Source organism: Ammospiza caudacuta, chromosome 6, assembly GCF_027887145.1.
Source record: "Ammospiza caudacuta isolate bAmmCau1 chromosome 6, bAmmCau1.pri, whole genome shotgun sequence".
Classification (NCBI taxonomy): domain Eukaryota; kingdom Metazoa; phylum Chordata; class Aves; order Passeriformes; family Passerellidae; genus Ammospiza; species Ammospiza caudacuta.
The window spans coordinates 5,661,862-5,685,710 of NC_080598.1; positions in this window are offsets into that span (position 1 = coordinate 5,661,862).

Sequence of the window (23,849 nt, forward strand, 5' to 3'; positions counted from 1 at the left end):
CAACTTTTCTTTCCTTCATGCCAAACACTTGGCAGACCTCCGTGCAACGTCCAGAACACGATGGGAGATATTTTCTGTGCTCCCGCAGGTTTTCCTTGCCAGACAGAGTGGAAAAGCTTTCTGCTAGGATGTAGACCACAAAAGACGCTAAAGACGAAGTTACGATGCTCTCCGGAGCTAAGCGCCGCTCCCGGGCTTCTTTCGGCAGAAGCGGCGCTAAGAGAGCACTGTGAGCGGTACAATCGTCTTTGCGCGAAGAAGCCGCTTCTTCGGCTCCGGGAGCCGGAGAGAGCGGCAGCATCGCAAAGGTGAAGAAGGAAGCTGTACAACACTGGGATTGTGTGCGCAGCTTGCCAACTGATAGAAAACAGTACCTTACACTTTCCTGACGTTTCCAATCACATGAATATTCGATTGGAAGCTGTTTTGGACAACTTTTCTTTCCTTCATGCCAAACACTTGGCAGACCTCCGTGCAACGTCCAGAACACGATGGGAGATGTTTTCTGTGCTCCCGCAGGTTTTCCTTGCCAGACAGAGTGGAAAAGCTTTCTGCTAGGATGTAGACCACAAAAGACGCTAAAGACGAAGGTACGATGCTCTCCGGAGCTAAGAGCCGCTCCCGGGCTTCTTTCGGCAGAAGCGGCGCTAAGAGAGCACTGTGAGCGGTACAATCGTCTTTGCGCGAAGAAGCCGCTTCTTCGGCTCCGGGAGCCGGAGAGAGCGGCAGCATCGGAAAGGTGAAGAAGGAAGCTGTACAACACTGGGATTGTGTGCGCAGCTTGCCAACTGATAGAAAACAGTACCTTACACTTTCCTGACGTTTCCAATCACATGAATATGCCATTGGAAGCTGTTTTGGACAACTTTTCTTTCCTTCATGCCAAACACTTGGCAGACCTCCGTGCAACGTCCAGAACACGATGGGAGATGTTTTCTGTGCTCCCGCAGGTTTTCCTTGCCAGACAGAGTGGAAAAGCTTTCTGCTAGGATGTAGACCACAAAAGACGCTAAAGACGAAGGTACGATGCTCTCCGGAGCTAAGAGCCGCTCCCGGGCTTCTTTCGGCAGAAGCGGCGCTAAGAGAGCACTGTGAGCGGTACAATCGTCTTTGCGCAAAGAAGCCGCTTCTTCGGCTCCAGGAGCCGGAGAGAGCGGCAGCATCGGAAAGGTGAAGAAGGAAGCTGTACAACACTGGGATTGTGTGCGCAGCTTGCCAACTGATAGAAAACAGTACCTTACACTTTCCTGACGTTTCCAATCACATGAATATTCGATTGGAAGCTGTTTTGGACAACTTTTCTTTCCTTCATGCCAAACACTTGGCAGACCTCCGTGCAACGTCCAGAACACGATGGGAGATGTTTTCTGTGCTCCCGCAGGTTTTCCTTGCCAGACAGAGTGGAAAAGCTTTCTGCTAGGATGTAGACCACAAAAGACGCTAAAGACGAAGGTACGATGCTCTCCGGAGCTAAGAGCCGCTCCCGGGCTTCTTTCGGCAGAAGCGGCGCTAAGAGAGCACTGTGAGCGGTACAATCGTCTTTGCGCGAAGAAGCCGCTTCTTCGGCTCCGGGAGCCGGAGAGAGCGGCAGCATCGGAAAGGTGAAGAAGGAAGCTGTACAACACTGGGATTGTGTGCGCAGCTTGCCAACTGATAGAAAACAGTACCTTACACTTTCCTGACGTTTCCAATCACATGAATCTTCGATTGGAAGCTGTTTTGGACAACTTTTCTTTCCTTCATGCCAAACACTTGGCAGACCTCCGTGCAACGTCTAGAACACGATGGGAGATGTTTTCTGTGCTCCCGCAGGTTTTCCTTGCCAGACAGAGTGGAAAAGCTTTCTGCTAGTATGTAGACCACAAAAGACGCTAAAGACGAAGGTACGATGCTCTCCGGAGCTAAGCGCCGCTCCCGGGCTTCTTTCGGCAGAAGCGGCGCTAAGAGAGCACTGTGAGCGGTACAATCGTCTTTGCGCGAAGAAGCCGCTTCTTCGGCTCCGGGAGCCGGAGAGAGCGGCAGCATCGGAAAGGTGAAGAAGGAAGCTGTACAACACTGGGATTGTGTGCGCAGCTTGCCAACTGATAGAAAACAGTACCTTACCACTTTCCTGACGTTTCCAATCACATGAATATTCGATTGGGAGCTGTTTTGGACAACTTTTCTTTCCTTCATGCCAAACACTTGGCAGACCTCCGTGCAACGTCCAGAACTCGATGGGAGATGTTTTCTGTGCTCCCGCAGGTTTTCCTTGCCAGACAGAGTGGAAAAGCTTTCTGCTAGGATGTAGACCACAAAAGACGCTAAAGACGAAGGTACGATGCTCTCCGGAGCTAAGAGCCGCTCCCGGGCTTCTTTCGGCAAAAGCGGCGCTAAGAGAGCACTGTGAGCGGTACAATCGTCTTTGCGCGAAGAAGCCGCTTCTTCGGCTCCGGGAGCCGGAGAGAGCGGCAGCATCGGAAAGGTGAAGAAGGAAGCTGTACAACACTGGGATTGTGTGCGCAGCTTGCCAACTGATAGAAAACAGTACCTTACACTTTCCTGACGTTTCCAATCACATGAATATTCGATTGGAAGCTGTTTTGGACAACTTTTCTTTCCTTCATGCCAAACACTTGGCAGACCTCCGTGCAACGTCCAGAACACGATGGGAGATGTTTTCTGTGCTCCCGCAGGTTTTCCTTGCCAGACAGAGTGGAAAAGCTTTCTGCTAGGATGTAGACCACAAAAGACGCTAAAGACGAAGTTACGATGCTCTCCGGAGCTAAGCGCCGCTCCCGGGCTTCTTTCGGCAGAAGCGGCGCTAAGAGAGCACTGTGAGCGGTACAATCGTCTTTGCGCGAAGAAGCCGCTTCTTCGGCTCCGGGAGCCGGAGAGAGCGGCAGCATCGGAAAGGTGAAGAAGGAAGCTGTACAACACTGGGATTGTGTGCGCAGCTTGCCAACTGATAGAAAACAGTACCTTACCACTTTCCTGACGTTTCCAATCACATGAATATGCCATTGGAAGCTGTTTTGGACAACTTTTCTTTCCTTCATGCCAAACACTTGGCAGACCTCCGTGCAACGTCCAGAATATGATGGGAGATGTTTTCTGTGCTCCCGCAGGTTTTCCTTGCCAGACAGAGTGGAAAAGCTTTCTGCTAGGATGTAGACCACAAAAGACGCTAAAGACGAAGGTACGATGCTCTCCGGAGCTAAGAGCCGCTCCCGGGCTTCTTTCGGCAGAAGCGGCGCTAAGAGAGCACTGTGAGCGGTACAATCGTCTTTGCGCGAAGAAGCCGCTTCTTCGGCTCCGGGAGCCGGAGAGAGCGGCAGCATCGGAAAGGTGAAAAAGGAAGCTGTACAACACTGGGATTGTGTGCGCAGCTTGCCAACTGATAGAAAACAGTACCTTACCACTTTCCTGACGTTTCCAATCACATGAATATGCCATTGGAAGCTGTTTTGGACAACTTTTCTTTCCTTCATGCCAAACACTTGGCAGACCTCCGTGCAACGTCTAGAACACGATGGGAGATGTTTTCTGTGCTCCCGCAGGTTTTCCTTGCCAGACAGAGTGGAAAAGCTTTCTGCTAGGATGTAGACCACAAAAGACGCTAAAGACGAAGGTACGATGCTCTCCGGAGCTAAGCGCCGCTCCCGGGCTTCTTTCGGCAGAAGCGGCGCTAAGAGAGCACTGTGAGCGGTACAATCGTCTTTGCGCGAAGAAGCCGCTTCTTCGGCTCCGGGAGCCGGAGAGAGCGGCAGCATCGGAAAGGTGAAGAAGGAAGCTGTACAACACTGGGATTGTGTGCGCAGCTTGCCAACTGATAGAAAACAGTACCTTACCACTTTCCTGACGTTTCCAATCACATGAATATTCGATTGGAAGCTGTTTTGGACAACTTTTCTTTCCTTCATGCCAAACACTTGGCAGACCTCCGTGCAACGTCCAGAACTCGATGGGAGATGTCCTCTGTGCTCCCGCAGGTTTTCCTTGCCAGACAGAGTGGAAAAGCTTTCTGCTAGGATGTAGACCACAAAAGACGCTAAAGACGAAGGTACGATGCTCTCCGGAGCTAAGCGCCGCTCCCGGGCTTCTTTCGGCAGAAGCGGCGCTAAGAGAGCACTGTGAGCGGTACAATCGTCTTTGCGCGAAGAAGCCGCTTCTTCGGCTCCGGGAGCCGGAGAGAGCGGCAGCATCGGAAAGGTGAAGAAGGAAGCTGTACAACACTGGGATTGTGTGCGCAGCTTGCCAACTGATAGAAAACAGTACCTTACCACTTTCCTGACGTTTCCAATCACATGAATATGCCATTGGAAGCTGTTTTGGACAACTTTCCTTTCCTTCATGCCAAACACTTGGCAGACCTCCGTGCAACGTCTAGAACATGATGGGAGATGTTTTCTGTGCTCCCGCAGGTTTTCCTTGCCAGACAGAGTGGAAAAGCTTTCTGCTAGGATGTAGACCACAAAAGACGCTAAAGACGAAGGTACGATGCTCTCCGGAGCTAAGAGCCGCTCCCGGGCTTCTTTCGGCAGAAGCAGCGCTAAGAGAGCACTGTGAGTGGTACAATCGTCTTTGCGCGAAGAAGCCGCTTCTTCGGCTCCGGGAGCCGGAGAGAGCGGCAGCATCGGAAAGGTGAAGAAGGAAGCTGTACAACACTGGGATTGTGTGCGCAGCCTGCCAACTGATAGAAAACAGTACCTTACCACTTTCCTGACGTTTCCAATCACATGAATATTCGATTGGAAGCTGTTTTGGACAACTTTTCTTTCCTTCATGCCAAACACTTGGCAGACCTCCGTGCAACGTCCAGAACACGATGGGAGATGTTCTCTGTGCTCCCGCAGGTTTTCCTTGCCAGACAGAGTGGAAAAGCTTTCTGCTAGGATGTAGACCACAAAAGACGCTAAAGACGAAGGTACGATGCTCTCCGGAGCTAAGAGCCGCTCCCGGGCTTCTTTCGGCAGAAGCGGCGCTAAGAGAGCACTGTGAGCGGTACAATCGTCTTTGCGCGAAGAAGCCGCTTCTTCGGCTCCGGGAGCCGGAGAGAGCGGCAGCATCGGAAAGGTGAAGAAGGAAGCTGTACAACACTGGGATTGTGTGCGCAGCTTGCCAACTGATAGAAAACAGTACCTTACCACTTTCCTGACGTTTCCAATCACATGAATATTCGATTGGAAGCTGTTTTGGACAACTTTTCTTTCCTTCATGCCAAACACTTGGCAGACCTCCGTGCAACGTCCAGAACACGATGGGAGATGTTTTCTGTGCTCCCGCAGGTTTTCCTTGCCAGACAGAGTGGAAAAGCTTTCTGCTAGGATGTAGACCACAAAAGACGCTAAAGACGAAGGTACGATGCTCTCCGGAGCTAAGAGCCGCTGCCGGGCTTCTTTCGGCAGAAGCGGCGCTAAGAGAGCACTGTGAGCGGTACAATCGTCTTTGCGCGAAGAAGCGTCTTCTTAGGCTCCGGGAGCCGGAGAGAGCGGCAGCATCGGAAAGGTGAAGAAGGAAGCTGTACAACACTGGGATTGTGTGCGCAGCTTGCCAACTGATAGAAAACAGTACCTTACACTTTCCTGACGTTTCCAATCACATGAATATGCCATTGGAAGCTTTTTTGGACAACTTTTCTTTCCTTCATGCCAAACACTTGGCAGACCTCCGTGCAACGTCCAGAACACAATGGGAGATGTTTTCTGTGCTCCCGCAGGTTTTCCTTGCCAGACAGAGTGGAAAAGGTTTCTGCTAGGATGTAGAACACAAAAGACGCTAAAGACGAAGGTACGATGCTCTCCGGAGCTAAGCGCCGCTGCCGGGCTTCTTTCGGCAGAAGCGGCGCTAAGAGAGCACTGTGAGCGGTACAATCGTCTTTGCGCGAAGAAGCCGCTTCTTCGGCTCCGGGAGCCGGAGAGAGCGGCAGCATCGGAAAGGTGAAGAAGGAAGCTGTACAACACTGGGATTGTGTGCGCAGCTTGCCAACTGATAGAAAACAGTACCTTACACTTTCCTGACGTTTCCAATCACATGAATATTCGATTGGAAGCTGTTTTGGACAACTTTTCTTTCCTTCATGCCAAACACTTGGCAGACCTCCGTGCAACGTCCAGAACACGATGGGAGATGTCCTCTGTGCTCCCGGAGGTTTTCCTTGCCAGACAGAGTGGAAAAGCTTTCTGCTAGGATGTAGACCACAAAAGACGCTAAAGACGAAGTTACGATGCTCTCCGGAGCTAAGCGCCGCTCCCGGGCTTCTTTCGGCAGAAGTGGCGCTAAGAGAGCACTGTGAGCGGTACAATCGTCTTTGCGCGAAGAAGCCTCTTCTTCGGCTCCGGGAGCCGGAGAGAGCGGCAGCATCGGAAAGGTGAAGAAGGAAGCTGTACAACACTGGGATTGTGTGCGCAGCTTGCCAACTGATAGAAAACAGTACCTTACACTTTCCTGACGTTTCCAATCACATGAATATTCGATTGGAAGCTGTTTTGGACAACTTTTCTTTCCTTCATGCCAAACACTTGGCAGACCTCCGTGCAACGTTTAGAACACGATGGGAGATGTTCTCTGTGCTCCCGCAGGTTTTCCTTGCCAGACAGAGTGGAAAAGCTTTCTGCTAGGATGTAGACCACAAAAGACGCTAAAGACGAAGGTACGATGCTCTCCGGAGCTAAGAGCCGCTGCCGGGCTTCTTTCGGCAGAAGCGGCGCTAAGAGAGCACTGTGAGCGGTACAATCGTCTTTGCGCGAAGAAGCCGCTTCTTCGGCTCCGGGAGCCGGAGAGAGCGGCAGCATCGGAAAGGTGAAGAAGGAAGCTGTACAACACTGGGATTGTGTGCGCAGCTTGCCAACTGATAGAAAACAGTACCTTACACTTTCCTGACGTTTCCAATCACATGAATATTCGATTGGAAGCTGTTTTGGACAACTTTTCTTTCCTTCATGCCAAACACTTGGCAGACCTCCGTGCAACGTCCAGAACACGATGGGAGATGTTCTCTGTGCTCCCGCAGGTTTTCCTTGCCAGACAGAGTGGAAAAGCTTTCTGCTAGGATGTAGACCACAAAAGACGCTAAAGACGAAGTTACGATGCTCTCCGGAGCTAAGAGCCGCTCCCGGGCTTCTTTCGGCAGAAGCGGCGCTAAGAGAGCACTGTGAGCGGTACAATCGTCTTTGCGCGAAGAAGCCGCTTCTTCGGCTCTGGGAGCCAGAGAGAGCGGCAGCATCGGAAAGGTGAAGAAGGAAGCTGTACAACACTGGGATTGTGTGCGCAGCTTGCCAACTGATAGAAAACAGTACCTTACACTTTCCTGACGTTTCCAATCACATGAATATGCCATTGGAAGCTCTTTTGGACAACTTTTCTTTCCTTCATGCCAAACACTTGGCAGACCTCCGTGCAACGTCCAGAACACGATGGGAGATGTTTTCTGTGCTCCCGCAGGTTTTCCTTGCCAGACAGAGTGGAAAAGCTTTCTGCTAGGATGTAGACCACAAAAGACGCTAAAGACGAAGGTACGATGCTCTCCGGAGCTAAGAGCCGCTCCCGGGCTTCTTTCGGCAGAAGCGGCGCTAAGAGAGCACTGTGAGCGGTACAATCGTCTTTGCGCGAAGAAGCCGCTTCTTCGGCTCCGGGAGCCGGAGAGAGCGGCAGCATCGGAAAGGTGAAGAAGGAAGCTGTACAACACTGGGATTGTGTGCGCAGCTTGCCAACTGATAGAAAACAGTACCTTACCACTTTCCTGACGTTTCCAATCACATGAATATGCCATTGGAAGCTGTTTTGGACAACTTTTCTTTCCTTCATGCCAAACACTTGGCAGACCTCCGTGCAACGTCCAGAACACGATGGGAGATATTTTCTGTGCTCCCGCAGGTTTTCCTTGCCAGACAGAGTGGAAAAGCTTTCTGCTAGGATGTAGACCACAAAAGACGCTAAAGACGAAGTTACGATGCTCTCCGGAGCTAAGCGCCGCTCCCGGGCTTCTTTCGGCAGAAGCGGCGCTAAGAGAGCACTGTGAGCGGTACAATCGTCTTTGCGCGAAGAAGCCGCTTCTTCGGCTCCGGGAGCCGGAGAGAGCGGCAGCATCGGAAAGGTGAAGAAGGAAGCTGTACAACACTGGGATTGTGTGCGCAGCTTGCCAACTGATAGAAAACAGTACCTTACCACTTTCCTGACGTTTCCAATCACATGAATATTCGATTGGAAGCTGTTTTGGACAACTTTTCTTTCCTTCATGCCAAACACTTGGCAGACCTCCATGCAACGTCCAGAACACGATGGGAGATGTTTTCTGTGCTCCCGCAGGTTTTCCTTGCCAGACAGAGTGGAAAAGCTTTCTGCTAGGATGTAGACCACAAAAGACGCTAAAGACGAAGGTACGATGCTCTCCGGAGCTAAGAGCCGCTCCCGGGCTTCTTTCGGCAGAAGCGGCGCTAAGAGAGCACTGTGAGCGGTACAATCGTCTTTGCGCGAAGAAGCCGCTTCTTCGGCTCCGGGAGCCGGAGAGAGCGGCAGCATCGGAAAGGTGAAGAAGGAAGCTGTACAACACTGGGATTGTGTGCGCAGCTTGCCAACTGATAGAAAACAGTACCTTACCACTTTCCTGACGTTTCCAATCACATGAATATTCGATTGGAAGCTGTTTTGGACAACTTTTCTTTCCTTCATGCCAAACACTTGGCAGACCTCCGTGCAACGTCCAGAACACGATGGGAGATGTTTTCTGTGCTCCCGCAGGTTTTCCTTGCCAGACAGAGTGGAAAAGCTTTCTGCTAGGATGTAGACCACAAAAGACGCTAAAGACGAAGGTACGATGCTCTCCGGAGCTAAGCGCCGCTCCCGGGCTTCTTTCGGCAGAAGCGGCGCTAAGAGAGCACTGTGAGCGGTACAATCGTCTTTGCGCGAAGAAGCCGCTTCTTCGGCTCCGGGAGCCGGAGAGAGCGGCAGCATCGGAAAGGTGAAGAAGGAAGCTGTACAACACTGGGATTGTGTGCGCAGCTTGCCAACTGATAGAAAATAGTACCTTACACTTTCCTGACGTTTCCAATCACATGAATATTCGATTGGAAGCTGTTTTGGACAACTTTTCTTTCCTTCATGCCAAACACTTGGCAGACCTCCGTGCAACGTCTAGAACAGGATGGGAGATGTTTTCTGTGCTCCCGCAGGTTTTCCTTGCCAGACAGAGTGGAAAAGGTTTCTGCTAGGATGTAGACCACAAAAGACGCTAAAGACGAAGGTACGATGCTCTCCGGAGCTAAGCGCCGCTCCCGGGCTTCTTTCGGCAGAAGCGGCGCTAAGAGAGCACTGTGAGCGGTACAATCGTCTTTGCGCGAAGAAGCCTCTTCTTCGGCTCCGGGAGCCGGAGAGAGCGGCAGCATCGGAAAGGTGAAGAAGGAAGCTGTACAACACTGGGATTGTGTGCGCAGCTTGCCAACTGATAGAAAACAGTACCTTACACTTTCCTGACGTTTCCAATCACATGAATATTCGATTGGAAGCTGTTTTGGACAACTTTTCTTTCCTTCATGCCAAACACTTGGCAGACCTCCGTGCAACGTTTAGAACACGATGGGAGATGTTCTCTGTGCTCCCGCAGGTTTTCCTTGCCAGACAGAGTGGAAAAGCTTTCTGCTAGGATGTAGACCACAAAAGACGCTAAAGACGAAGGTACGATGCTCTCCGGAGCTAAGCGCCGCTCCCGGGCTTCTTTCGGCAGAAGCGGCGCTAAGAGAGCACTGTGAGCGGTACAATGGTCTTTGCGCGAAGAAGCCGCTTCTTCGGCTCCGGGAGCCGGAGAGAGCGGCAGCATCGGAAAGGTGAAGAAGGAAGTTGTACAACACTGGGATTGTGTGCGCAGCTTGCCAACTGATAGAAAACAGTACCTTACACTTTCCTGACGTTTCCAATCACATGAATATGCCATTGGAAGCTGTTTTGGACAACTTTTCTTTCCTTCATGCCAAACACTTGGCAGACCTCCGTGCAACGTCCAGAACACGATGGGAGATGTTTTCTGTGCTCCCGCAGGTTTTCCTTGCCAGACAGAGTGGAAAAGCTTTCTGCTAGGATGTAGACCACAAAAGACGCTAAAGACGAAGGTACGATGCTCTCCGGAGCTAAGCGCCGCTCCCGGGCTTCTTTCGGCAGAAGCGGCGCTAAGAGAGCACTGTGAGCGGTACAATCGTCTTTGCGCGAAGAAGCCGCTTCTTCGGCTCCGGGAGCCGGAGAGAGCGGCAGCATCGGAAAGGTGAAGAAGGAAGCTGTACAACACTGGGATTGTGTGCGCAGCTTGCCAACTGATAGAAAACAGTACCTTACCACTTTCCTGACGTTTCCAATCACATGAATATTCGATTGGAAGCTGTTTTGGACAACTTTTCTTTCCTTCATGCCAAACACTTGGCAGACCTCCGTGCAACGTCCAGAACACGATGGCAGATGTTTTCTGTGCTCCCGCAGGTTTTCCTTGCCAGACAGAGTGGAAAAGCTTTCTGCTAGGATGTAGACCACAAAAGACGCTAAAGACGAAGGTACGATGCTCTCCGGAGCTAAGCGCCGCTCCCGGGCTTCTTTCGGCAGAAGCGGCGCTAAGAGAGCACTGTGAGCGGTACAATCGTCTTTGCGCGAAGAAGCCGCTTCTTCGGCTCCGGGAGCCGGAGAGAGCGGCAGCATCGGAAAGGTGAAGAAGGAAGCTGTACAACACTGGGATTGTGTGCGCAGCTTGCCAACTGATAGAAAACAGTACCTTACCACTTTCCTGACGTTTCCAATCACATGAATATTCGATTGGAAGCTGTTTTGGACAACTTTTCTTTCCTTCATGCCAAACACTTGGCAGACCTCCGTGCAACGTCCAGAACACGATGGGAGATGTCCTCTGTGCTCCCGCAGGTTTTCCTTGCCAGACAGAGTGGAAAAGCTTTCTGCTAGGATGTAGACCACAAAAGACGCTAAAGACGAAGGTACGATGCTCTCCGGAGCTAAGAGCCGCTCCCGGGCTTCTTTCGGCAGAAGCGGCGCTAAGAGAGCACTGTGAGCGGTACAATCGTCTTTGCGCGAAGAAGCCGCTTCTTCGGCTCCGGGAGCCGGAGAGAGCGGCAGCATCGGAAAGGTGAAGAAGGAAGCTGTACAACACTGGGATTGTGTGCGCAGCTTGCCAACTGATAGAAAACAGTACCTTACCACTTTCCTGACGTTTCCAATCACATGAATATTCGATTGGAAGCTGTTTTGGACAACTTTTCTTTCCTTCATGCCAAACACTTGGCAGACCTCCGTGCAACGTCCAGAACACGATGGGAGATGTTTTCTGTGCTCCCGCAGGTTTTCCTTGCCAGACAGAGTGGAAAAGCTTTCTGCTAGGATGTAGACCACAAAAGACGCTAAAGACGAAGTTACGATGCTCTCCGGAGCTAAGCGCCGCTCCCGGGCTTCTTTCGGCAGAAGCGGCGCTAAGAGAGCACTGTGAGCGGTACAATCGTCTTTGCGCGAAGAAGCCGCTTCTTCGGCTCCGGGAGCCGGAGAGAGCGGCAGCATCGGAAAGGTGAAGAAGGAAGCTGTACAACACTGGGATTGTGTGCGCAGCTTGCCAACTGATAGAAAACAGTACCTTACACTTTCCTGACGTTTCCAATCACATGAATATGCCATTGGAAGCTGTTTTGGACAACTTTTCTTTCCTTCATGCCAAACACTTGGCAGACCTCCGTGCAACGTCCAGAACACAATGGGAGATGTTTTCTGTGCTCCCGCAGGTTTTCCTTGCCAGACAGAGTGGAAAAGGTTTCTGCTAGGATGTAGACCACAAAAGACGCTAAAGACGAAGGTACGATGCTCTCCGGAGCTAAGCGCCGCTCCCGGGCTTCTTTCGGCAGAAGCGGCGCTAAGAGAGCACTGTGAGCGGTACAATCGTCTTTGCGCGAAGAAGCCGCTTCTTTGGCTCCGGGAGCCGGAGAGAGCGGCAGCATCGGAAAGGTGAAGAAGGAAGCTGTACAACACTGGGATTGTGTGCGCAGCTTGCCAACTGATAGAAAACAGTACCTTACACTTTCCTGACGTTTCCAATCACATGAATATTCGATTGGAAGCTGTTTTGGACAACTTTTCTTTCCTTCATGCCAAACACTTGGCAGACCTCCGTGCAACGTTTAGAACACAATGGGAGATGTTCTCTGTGCTCCCGCAGGTTTTCCTTGCCAGACAGAGTGGAAAAGCTTTCTGCTAGGATGTAGACCACAAAAGACGCTAAAGACGAAGTTACGATGCTCTCCGGAGCTAAGCGCCGCTCCCGGGCTTCTTTCGGCAGAAGCGGCGCTAAGAGAGCACTGTGAGCGGTACAATCGTCTTTGCGCGAAGAAGCCGCTTCTTCGGCTCCGGGAGCCGGAGAGAGCGGCAGCATCGCAAAGGTGAAGAAGGAAGCTGTACAACACTGGGATTGTGTGCGCAGCTTGCCAACTGATAGAAAACAGTACCTTACACTTTCCTGACGTTTCCAATCACATGAATATGCCATTGGAAGCTGTTTTGGACAACTTTTCTTTCCTTCATGCCAAACACTTGGCAGACCTCCGTGCAACGTCCAGAACACGATGGGACATATTTTCTGTGCTCCCGCAGGTTTTCCTTGCCAGACAGAGTGGAAAAGCTTTCTGCTAGGATGTAGACCACAAAAGACGCTAAAGACGAAGGTACGATGCTCTCCGGAGCTAAGCGCCGCTCCCGGGCTTCTTTCGGCAGAAGCGGCGCTAAGAGAGCACTGTGAGCGGTACAATCGTCTTTGCGCGAAGAAGCCGCTTCTTCGGCTCCGGGAGCCGGAGAGAGCGGCAGCATCGGAAAGGTGAAGAAGGAAGCTGTACAACACTGGGATTGTGTGCGCAGCTTGCCAACTGATAGAAAACAGTACCTTACCACTTTCCTGACGTTTCCAATCACATGAATATTCGATTGGAAGCTGTTTTGGACAACTTTTCTTTCCTTCATGCCAAACACTTGGCAGACCTCCGTGCAACGTCTAGAACACGATGGGAGATGTTTTCTGTGCTCCCGCAGGTTTTCCTTGCCAGACAGAGTGGAAAAGCTTTCTGCTAGGATGTAGACCACAAAAGACGCTAAAGACGAAGGTACGATGCTCTCCGGAGCTAAGCGCCGCTCCCGGGCTTCTTTCGGCAGAAGCGGCGCTAAGAGAGCACTGTGAGCGGTACAATCGTCTTTGCGCGAAGAAGCCGCTTCTTCGGCTCCGGGAGCCGGAGAGAGCGGCAGCATCGGAAAGGTGAAGAAGGAAGCTGTACAACACTGGGATTGTGTGCGCAGCTTGCCAACTGATAGAAAACAGTACCTTACCACTTTCCTGACGTTTCCAATCACATGAATATTCGATTGGAAGCTGTTTTGGACAACTTTTCTTTCCTTCATGCCAAACACTTGGCAGACCTCCGTGCAACGTCCAGAATACGATGGGAGATGTTTTCTGTGCTCCCGCAGGTTTTCCTTGCCAGACAGAGTGGAAAAGCTTTCTGCTAGGATGTAGACCACAAAAGACGCTAAAGACGAAGGTACGATGCTCTCCGGAGCTAAGAGCCGCTCCCGGGCTTCTTTCGGCAGAAGCGGCACTAAGAGAGCACTGTGAGCGGTACAATCGTCTTTGCGCGAAGAAGCCGCTTCTTCGGCTCCGGGAGCCGGAGAGAGCGGCAGCATCGGAAAGGTGAAGAAGGAAGCTGTACAACACTGGGATTGTGTGCGCAGCTTGCCAACTGATAGAAAACAGTACCTTACACTTTCCTGACGTTTCCAATCACATGAATATTCGATTGGAAGCTGTTTTGGACAACTTTTCTTTCCTTCATGCCAAACACTTGGCAGACCTCCGTGCAACGTCCAGAACACGATGGGAGATGTCCTCTGTGCTCCCGCAGGTTTTCCTTGCCAGACAGAGTGGAAAAGCTTTCTGCTAGGATGTAGACCACAAAAGACGCTAAAGACGAAGTTACGATGCTCTCCGGAGCTAAGCGCCGCTCCCGGGCTTCTTTTGGCAGAAGCGGCGCTAAGAGAGCACTGTGAGCGGTACAATCGTCTTTGCGCGAAGAAGCCGCTTCTTCGGCTCCGGGAGCCGGAGAGAGCGGCAGCATCGGAAAGGTGAAGAAGGAAGCTGTACAACACTGGGATTGTGTGCGCAGCTTGCCAACTGATAGAAAACAGTACCTTACACTTTCCTGACGTTTCCAATCACATGAATATTCGATTGGAAGCTGTTTTGGACAACTTTTCTTTCCTTCATGCCAAACACTTGGCAGACCTCCGTGCAACGTCCAGAACACAATGGGAGATGTTTTCTGTGCTCCCGCAGGTTTTCCTTGCCAGACAGAGTGGAAAAGGTTTCTGCTAGGATGTAGACCACAAAAGACGCTAAAGACGAAGGTACGATGCTCTCCGGAGCTAAGCGCCGCTCCCGGGCTTCTTTCGGCAGAAGCGGCGCTAAGAGAGCACTGTGAGCGGTACAATCGTCTTTGCGCGAAGAAGCCTCTTCTTCGGCTCCGGGAGCCGGAGAGAGCGGCAGCATCGCAAAGGTGAAGAAGGAAGCTGTACAACACTGGGATTGTGTGCGCAGCTTGCCAACTGATAGAAAACAGTACCTTACACTTTCCTGACGTTTCCAATCACATGAATATTCGATTGGAAGCTGTTTTGGACAACTTTTCTTTCCTTCATGCCAAACACTTGGCAGACCTCCGTGCAACGTTTAGAACACGATGGGATATGTTCTCTGTGCTCCCGCAGGTTTTCCTTGCCAGACAGAGTGGAAAAGCTTTCTGCTAGGATGTAGACCACAAAAGACGCTAAAGACGAAGTTACGATGCTCTCCGGAGCTAAGCGCCGCTCCCGGGCTTCTTTCGGCAGAAGCGGCGCTAAGAGAGCACTGTGAGCGGTACAATCGTCTTTGCGCGAAGAAGCCGCTTCTTCGGCTCCGGGAGCCGGAGAGAGCGGCAGCATCGCAAAGGTGAAGAAGGAAGCTGTACAACACTGGGATTGTGTGCGCAGCTTGCCAACTGATAGAAAACAGTACCTTACACTTTCCTGACGTTTCCAATCACATGAATATTCGATTGGAAGCTGTTTTGGACAACTTTTCTTTCCTTCATGCCAAACACTTGGCAGACCTCCGTGCAACGTCCAGAACACGATGGGAGATGTTTTCTGTGCTCCCGCAGGTTTTCCTTGCCAGACAGAGTGGAAAAGCTTTCTGCTAGGATGTAGACCACAAAAGACGCTAAAGACGAAGGTACGATGCTCTCCGGAGCTAAGAGCCGCTCCCGGGCTTCTTTCGGCAGAAGCGGCGCTAAGAGAGCACTGTGAGCGGTACAATCGTCTTTGCGCGAAGAAGCCGCTTCTTCGGCTCCGGGAGCCGGAGAGAGCGGCAGCATCGGAAAGGTGAAGAAGGAAGCTGTACAACACTGGGATTGTGTGCGCAGCTTGCCAACTGATAGAAAACAGTACCTTACCACTTTCCTGACGTTTCCAATCACATGAATATGCCATTGGAAGCTGTTTTGGACAACTTTTCTTTCCTTCATGCCAAACACTTGGCAGACCTCCGTGCAACGTCCAGAACACGATGGGAGATATTTTCTGTGCTCCCGCAGGTTTTCCTTGCCAGACAGAGTGGAAAAGGTTTCTGCTAGGATGTAGACCACAAAAGACGCTAAAGACGAAGTTACGATGCTCTCCGGAGCTAAGCGCCGCTCCCGGGCTTCTTTCGGCAGAAGCGGCGCTAAGAGAGCACTGTGAGCGGTACAATCGTCTTTGCGCGAAGAAGCCGCTTCTTCGGCTCCGGGAGCCGGAGAGAGCGGCAGCATCGGAAAGGTGAAGAAGGAAGCTGTACAACACTGGGATTGTGTGCGCAGCTTGCCAACTGATAGAAAACAGTACCTTACCACTTTCCTGACGTTTCCAATCACATGAATATGCCATTGGAAGCTGTTTTGGACAACTTTTCTTTCCTTCATGCCAAACACTTGGCAGACCTCCGTGCAACGTCCAGAACATGATGGGAGATGTTTTCTGTGCTCCCGCAGGTTTTCCTTGCCAGACAGAGTGGAAAAGCTTTCTGCTAGGATGTAGACCACAAAAGACGCTAAAGACGAAGGTACGATTCTCTCCGGAGCTAAGAGCCGCTGCCGGGCTTCTTTCGGCAGAAGCGGCGCTAAGAGAGCACTGTGAGCGGTACAATCGTCTTTGCGCGAAGAAGCCGCTTCTTCGGCTCCGGGAGCCGGAGAGAGCGGCAGCATCGGAAAGGTGAAGAAGGAAGCTGTACAACACTGGGATTGTGTGCGCAGCTTGCCAACTGATAGAAAACAGTACCTTACCACTTTCCTGACGTTTCCAATCACATGAATATTCAATTGGAAGCTGTTTTGGACAACTTTTCTTTCCTTCATGCCAAACACTTGGCAGACCTCCGTGCAACGTCCAGAACTCGATGGGAGATGTTTTCTGTGCTCCCGCAGGTTTTCCTTGCCAGACAGAGTGGAAAAGCTTTCTGCTAGGATGTAGACCACAAAAGACGCTAAAGACGAAGGTACGATGCTCTCCGGAGCTAAGAGCCGCTCCCGGGCTTCTTTCGGCAGAAGCGGCGCTAAGAGAGCACTGTGAGCGGTACAATCGTCTTTGCGCGAAGAAGCCGCTTCTTCGGCCCCGGGAGCCGGAGAGAGCGGCAGCATCGGAAAGGTGAAGAAGGAAGCTGTACAACACTGGGATTGTGTGCGCAGCTTGCCAACTGATAGAAAACAGTACCTTACACTTTCCTGACGTTTCCAATCACATGAATATTCGATTGGAAGCTGTTTTGGACAACTTTTCTTTCCTTCATGCCAAACACTTGGCAGACCTCCGTGCAACGTCTAGAACATGATGGGAGATGTTTTCTGTGCTCCCGCAGGTTTTCCTTGCCAGACAGAGTGGAAAAGCTTTCTGCTAGGATGTAGACCACAAAAGACGCTAAAGACGAAGGTACGATGCTCTCCGGAGCTAAGAGCCGCTCCCGGGCTTCTTTCGGCAGAAGCAGCGCTAAGAGAGCACTGTGAGTGGTACAATCGTCTTTGCGCGAAGAAGCCGCTTCTTCGGCTCCGGGAGCCGGAGAGAGCGGCAGCATCGGAAAGGTGAAGAAGGAAGCTGTACAACACTGGGATTGTGTGCGCAGCCTGCCAACTGATAGAAAACAGTACCTTACCACTTTCCTGACGTTTCCAATCACATGAATATTCGATTGGAAGCTGTTTTGGACAACTTTTCTTTCCTTCATGCCAAACACTTGGCAGACCTCCGTGCAACGTCCAGAACACGATGGGAGATGTTTTCTGTGCTCCCGCAGGTTTTCCTTGCCAGACAGAGTGGAAAAGCTTTCTGCTAGGATGTAGACCACAAAAGACGCTAAAGACGAAGGTAAGATGCTCTCCGGAGCTAAGAGCCGCTCCCGGGCTTCTTTCGGCAGAAGCGGCGCTAAGAGAGCACTGTGAGCGGTACAATCGTCTTTGCGCGAAGAAGCCTCTTCTTCGGCTCCGGGAGCCGGAGAGAGCGGCAGCATCGGAAAGGTGAAGAAGGAAGCTGTACAACACTGGGATTGTGTGCGCAGCTTGCCAACTGATAGAAAACAGTACCTTACACTTTCCTGACGTTTCCAATCACATGAATATTCGATTGGAAGCTGTTTTGGACAACTTTTCTTTCCTTCATGCCAAACACTTGGCAGACCTCCGTGCAACGTTTAGAACACGATGGGAGATGTTTTCTGTGCTCCCGCAGGTTTTCCTTGCCAGACAGAGTGGAAAAGCTTTCTGCTAGGATGTAGACCACAAAAGACGCTAAAGACGAAGTTACGATGCTCTCCGGAGCTAAGCGCCGCTCCCGGGCTTCTTTCGGCAGAAGCGGCGCTAAGAGAGCACTGTGAGCGGTACAATCGTCTTTGCGCGAAGAAGCCGCTTCTTCGGCTCCGGGAGCCGGAGAGAGCGGCAGCATCGGAAAGGTGAAGAAGGAAGCTGTACAACACTGGGATTGTGTGCGCAGCTTGCCAACTGATAGAAAACAGTACCTTACACTTTCCTGACGTTTCCAATCACATGAATATTCGATTGGAAGCTGTTTTGGACAACTTTTCTTTCCTTCATGCCAAACACTTGGCAGACCTCCGTGCAACGTCCAGAACAGGTTGGGAGATGTTATCTGTGCTCCCGCAGGTTTTCCTTGCCAGACAGAGTGGAAAAGCTTTCTGCTAGGATGTAGACCACAAAAGACGCTAAAGACGAAGGTACGATGCTCTCCGGAGCTAAGCGCCGCTCCCGGGTTTCTTTCGGCAGAAGCGGCGCTAAGAGAGCACTGTGAGCGATACAATCGTCTTTGCGCGAAGAAGCCTCTTCTTCGGATCCGGGAGCCGGAGAGAGCGGCAGCATCGGAAAGGTGAAGAAGGAAGCTGTACAACACTGGGATTGTGTGCGCAGCTTGCCAACTGATAGAAAACAGTACCTTACACTTTCCTGACGTTTCCAATCACATGAATATGCGATTGGAAGCTGTTTTGGACAACTTTTCTTTCCTTCATGCCAAACACTTGGCAGACCTCCGTGCAACGTCCAGAACACGATGGGAGATGTTTTCTGTGCTCCCGCAGGTTTTCCTTGCCAGACAGAGTGGAAAAGCTTTCTGCTAGGATGTAGACCACAAAAGACGCTAAAGACGAAGGTACGATGCTCTCCGGAGCTAAGAGCCGCTCCCGGGCTTCTTTCGGCAGAAGCGGCGCTAAGAGAGCACTGTGAGCGGTACAATCGTCTTTGCGCGAAGAAGCCGCTTCTTCGGCTCCGGGAGCCGGAGAGAGCGGCAGCATCGGAAAGGTGAAGAAGGAAGCTGTACAACACTGGGATTGTGTGCGCAGCTTGCCAACTGATAGAAAACAGTACCTTACACTTTCCTGACGTTTCCAATCACATGAATATTCGATTGGAAGCTGTTTTGGACAACTTTTCTTTCCTTCATGCCAAACACTTGGCAGACCTCCGTGCAACGTCCAGAACACGATGGGAGATGTCCTCTGTGCTCCCGCAGGTTTTCCTTGCCAGACAGAGTGGAAAAGCTTTCTGCTAGGATGTAGACCACAAAAGACGCTAAAGACGAAGTTACGATGCTCTCCGGAGCTAAGCGCCGCTCCCGGGCTTCTTTCGGCAGAAGCGGCGCTAAGAGAGCACTGTGACCGGTACAATCGTCTTTGCGCGAAGAAGCCGCTTCTTCGGCTCCGGGAGCCGAAGAGAGCGGCAGCATCGGAAAGGTGAAGAAGGAAGCTGTACAACACTGGGATTGTGTGCGCAGCTTGCCAACTGATAGAAAACAGTACCTTACACTTTCCTGACGTTTCCAATCACATGAATATGCGATTGGAAGCTGTTTTGGACAACTTTTCTTTCCTTCATGCCAAACACTTGGCAGACCTCCGTGCAACGTCCAGAACACAATGGGAGATGTTTTCTGTGCTCCCGCAGGTTTTCCTTGCCAGACAGAGTGGAAAAGCTTTCTGCTAGGATGTAGACCACAAAAGACGCTAAAGACGAAGTTACGATGCTCTCCGGAGCTAAGCGCCGCTCCCGGGCTTCTTTCGGCAGAAGCGGCGCTAAGAGAGCACTGTGAGCGGTACAATCGTCTTTGCGCGAAGAAGCCGCTTCTTCGGCTCCGGGAGCCGGAGAGAGCGGCAGCATCGGAAAGGTGAAGAAGGAAGCTGTACAACACTGGGATTGTGTGCGCAGCTTGCCAACTGATAGAAAACAGTACCTTACACTTTCCTGACGTTTCCAATCACATGAATATTCGATTGGAAGCTGTTTTGGACAACTTTTCTTTCCTTCATGCCAAACACTTGGCAGACCTCCGTGCAACGTCCAGAACACGATGGGAGATGTTTTCTGTGCTCCCGCAGGTTTTCCTTGCCAGACAGAGTGGAAAAGCTTTCTGCTAGGATGTAGACCACAAAAGACGCTAAAGACGAAGGTACGATGCTCTCCGGAGCTAAGCGCCGCTCCCGGGCTTCTTTCGGCAGAAGCGGCGCTAAGAGAGCACTGTGAGCGATACAATCGTCTTTGCGCGAAGAAGCCTCTTCTTCGGCTCCGGGAGCCGGAGAGAGCGGCAGCATCGGAAAGGTGAAGAAGGAAGCTGTACAACACTGGGATTGTGTGCGCAGCTTGCCAACTGATAGAAAACAGTACCTTACACTTTCCTGACGTTTCCAATCACATGAATATTCGATTGGAAGCTGTTTTGGACAACTTTTCTTTCCTTCATGCCAAACACTTGGCAGACCTCCGTGCAACGTTTAGAACACGATGGGAGATGTTCTCTGTGCTCCCGCAGGTTTTCCTTGCCAGACAGAGTGGAAAAGCTTTCTGCTAGGATGTAGACCACAAAAGACGCTAAAGACGAAGGTACGATGCTCTCCGGAGCTAAGCGCCGCTGCCGGGCTTCTTTCGGCAGAAGCGGCGCTAAGAGAGCACTGTGAGCGGTACAATCGTCTTTGCGCGAAGAAGCCGCTTCTTCGGCTCCGGGAGCCGGAGAGAGCGGCAGCATCGGAAAGGTGAAGAAGGAAGCTGTACAACACTGGGATTGTGTGCGCAGCTTGCCAACTGATAGAAAACAGTACCTTACACTTTCCTGACGTTTCCAATCACATGAATATGCGATTGGAAGCTGTTTTGGACAACTTTTCTTTCCTTCATGCCAAACACTTGGCAGACCTCCGTGCAACGTCCAGAACACGATGGGAGATGTTTTCTGTGCTCCCGCAGGTTTTCCTTGCCAGACAGAGTGGAAAAGCTTTCTGCTAGGATGTAGACCACAAAAGACGCTAAAGACGAAGGTACGATGCTCTCCGGAGCTAAGAGCCGCTCCCGGGCTTCTTTCGGCAGAAGCGGCGCTAAGAGAGCACTGTGAGCGGTACAATCGTCTTTGCGCGAAGAAGCCGCTTCTTCGGCTCCGGGAGCCGGAGAGAGCGGCAGCATCGGAAAGGTGAAGAAGGAAGCTGTACAACACTGGGATTGTGTGCGCAGCTTGCCAACTGATAGAAAACAGTACCTTACACTTTCCTGACGTTTCCAATCACATGAATATTCGATTGGAAGCTGTTTTGGACAACTTTTCTTTCCTTCATGCCAAACACTTGGCAGACCTCCGTGCAACGTCCAGAACACGATGGGAGATGTCCTCTGTGCTCCCGCAAGTTTTCCTTGCCAGACAGAGTGGAAAAGCTTTCTGCTAGGATGTAGACCACAAAAGACGCTAAGGACGAAGTTACGATGCTCTCCGGAGCTAAGCGCCGCTCCCGGGCTTCTTTCGGCAGAAGCGGCGCTAAGAGAGCACTGTGAGCGGTACAATCGTCTTTGCGCGAAGAAGCCGCTTCTTCGGCTCCGGGAGCCGGAGAGAGCGGCAGCATCGGAAAGGTGAAGAAGGAAGCTGTACAACACTGGGATTGTGTGCGCAGCTTGCCAACTGATAGAAAACAGTACCTTACACTTTCCTGACGTTTCCAATCACATGAATCTTCGATTGGAAGCTGTTTTGGACAACTTTTCTTTCCTTCATGCCAAACACTTGGCAGACCTCCGTGCAACGTCCAGAACACGATGGGAGATGTTTTCTGTGCTCCCGCAGGTTTTCCTTGCCAGACAGAGTGGAAAAGCTTTCTGCTAGGATGTAGACCACAAAAGACGCTAAAGACGAAGGTACGATGCTCTCCGGAGCTAAGAGCCGCTCCCGGGCTTCTTTCGGCAGAAGCGGCGCTAAGAGAGCACTGTGAGCGGTACAATCGTCTTTGCGCGAAGAAGCCGCTTCTTCGGCTCCGGGAGCCGGAGAGAGCGGCAGCATCGGAAAGGTGAAGAAGGAAGCTGTACAACACTGGGATTGTGTGCGCAGCTTGCCAACTGATAGAAAACAGTACCTTACACTTTCCTGACGTTTCCAATCACATGAATATTCGATTGGAAGCTGTTTTGGACAACTTTTCTTTCCTTCATGCCAAACACTTGGCAGACCTCCGTGCAACGTCCAGAACACGATGGGAGATGTCCTCTGTGCTCCCGCAGGTTTTCCTTGCCAGACAGAGTGGAAAAGCTTTCTGCTAGGATGTAGACCACAAAAGACGCTAAAGACGAAGTTACGATGCTCTCCGGAGCTAAGCGCCGCTCCCGGGCTTCTTTCGGCAGAAGCGGCGCTAAGAGAGCACTGTGAGCGGTACAATCGTCTTTGCGCGAAGAAGCCGCTTCTTCGGCTCCGGGAGCCGGAGAGAGCGGCAGCATCGGAAAGGTGAAGAAGGAAGCTGTACAACACTGGGATTGTGTGCGCAGCTTGCCAACTGATAGAAAACAGTACCTTACACTTTCCTGACGTTTCCAATCACATGAATATTCGATTGGAAGCTGTTTTGGACAACTTTTCTTTCCTTCATGCCAAACACTTGGCAGACCTCCGTGCAACGTCCAGAACACGATGGGAGATGTTTTCTGTGCTCCCGCAGGTTTTCCTTGCCAGACAGAGTGGAAAAGCTTTCTGCTAGGATGTAGACCACAAAAGACGCTAAAGACGAAGGTACGATGCTCTCCGGAGCTAAGCGCCGCTCCCGGGCTTCTTTCGGCAGAAGCGGCGCTAAGAGAGCACTGTGAGCGGTACAATCGTCTTTGCGCGAAGAAGCCTCTTCTTCGGCTCCGGGAGCCGGAGAGAGCGGCAGCATCGCAAAGGTGAAGAAGGAAGCTGTACAACACTGGGATTGTGTGCGCAGCTTGCCAACTGATAGAAAACAGTACCTTACACTTTCCTGACGTTTCCAATCACATGAATATTCGATTGGAAGCTGTTTTGGACAACTTTTCTTTCCTTCATGCCAAACACTTGGCAGACCTCCGTGCAACGTTTAGAACACGATGGGATATGTTCTCTGTGCTCCCGCAGGTTTTCCTTGCCAGACAGAGTGGAAAAGCTTTCTGCTAGGATGTAGACCACAAAAGACGCTAAAGACGAAGGTACGATGCTCTCCGGAGCTAAGCGCCGCTCCCGGGCTTCTTTCGGCAGAAGCGGCGCTAAGAGAGCACTGTGAGCGGTACAATCGTCTTTGCGCGAAGAAGCCGCTTCTTCGGCTCCGGGAGCCGGAGAGAGCGGCAGCATCGCAAAGGTGAAGAAGGAAGCTGTACAACACTGGGATTGTGTGCGCAGCTTGCCAACTGATAGAAAACAGTACCTTACACTTTCCTGACGTTTCCAATCACATGAATATTCGATTGGAAGCTGTTTTGGACAACTTTTCTTTCCTTCATGCCAAACACTTGGCAGACCTCCGTGCAACGTCCAGAACATGATGGGAGATGTTTTCTGTGCTCCCGCAGGTTTTCCTTGCCAGACAGAGTGGAAAAGCTTTCTGCTAGGATGTAGACCACAAAAGACGCTAAAGACGAAGGTACGATTCTCTCCGGAGCTAAGAGCCGCTGCCGGGCTTCTTTCGGCAGAAGCGGCGCTAAGAGAGCACTGTGAGCGGTACAATCGTCTTTGCGCGAAGAAGCCGCTTCTTCGGCTCCGGGAGCCGGAGAGAGCGGCAGCATCGGAAAGGTGAAGAAGGAAGCTGTACAACACTGGGATTGTGTGCGCAGCTTGCCAACTGATAGAAAACAGTACCTTACCACTTTCCTGACGTTTCCAATCACATGAATATTCAATTGGAAGCTGTTTTGGACAACTTTTCTTTCCTTCATGCCAAACACTTGGCAGACCTCCGTGCAACGTCCAGAACTCGATGGGAGATGTTTTCTGTGCTCCCGCAGGTTTTCCTTGCCAGACAGAGTGGAAAAGCTTTCTGC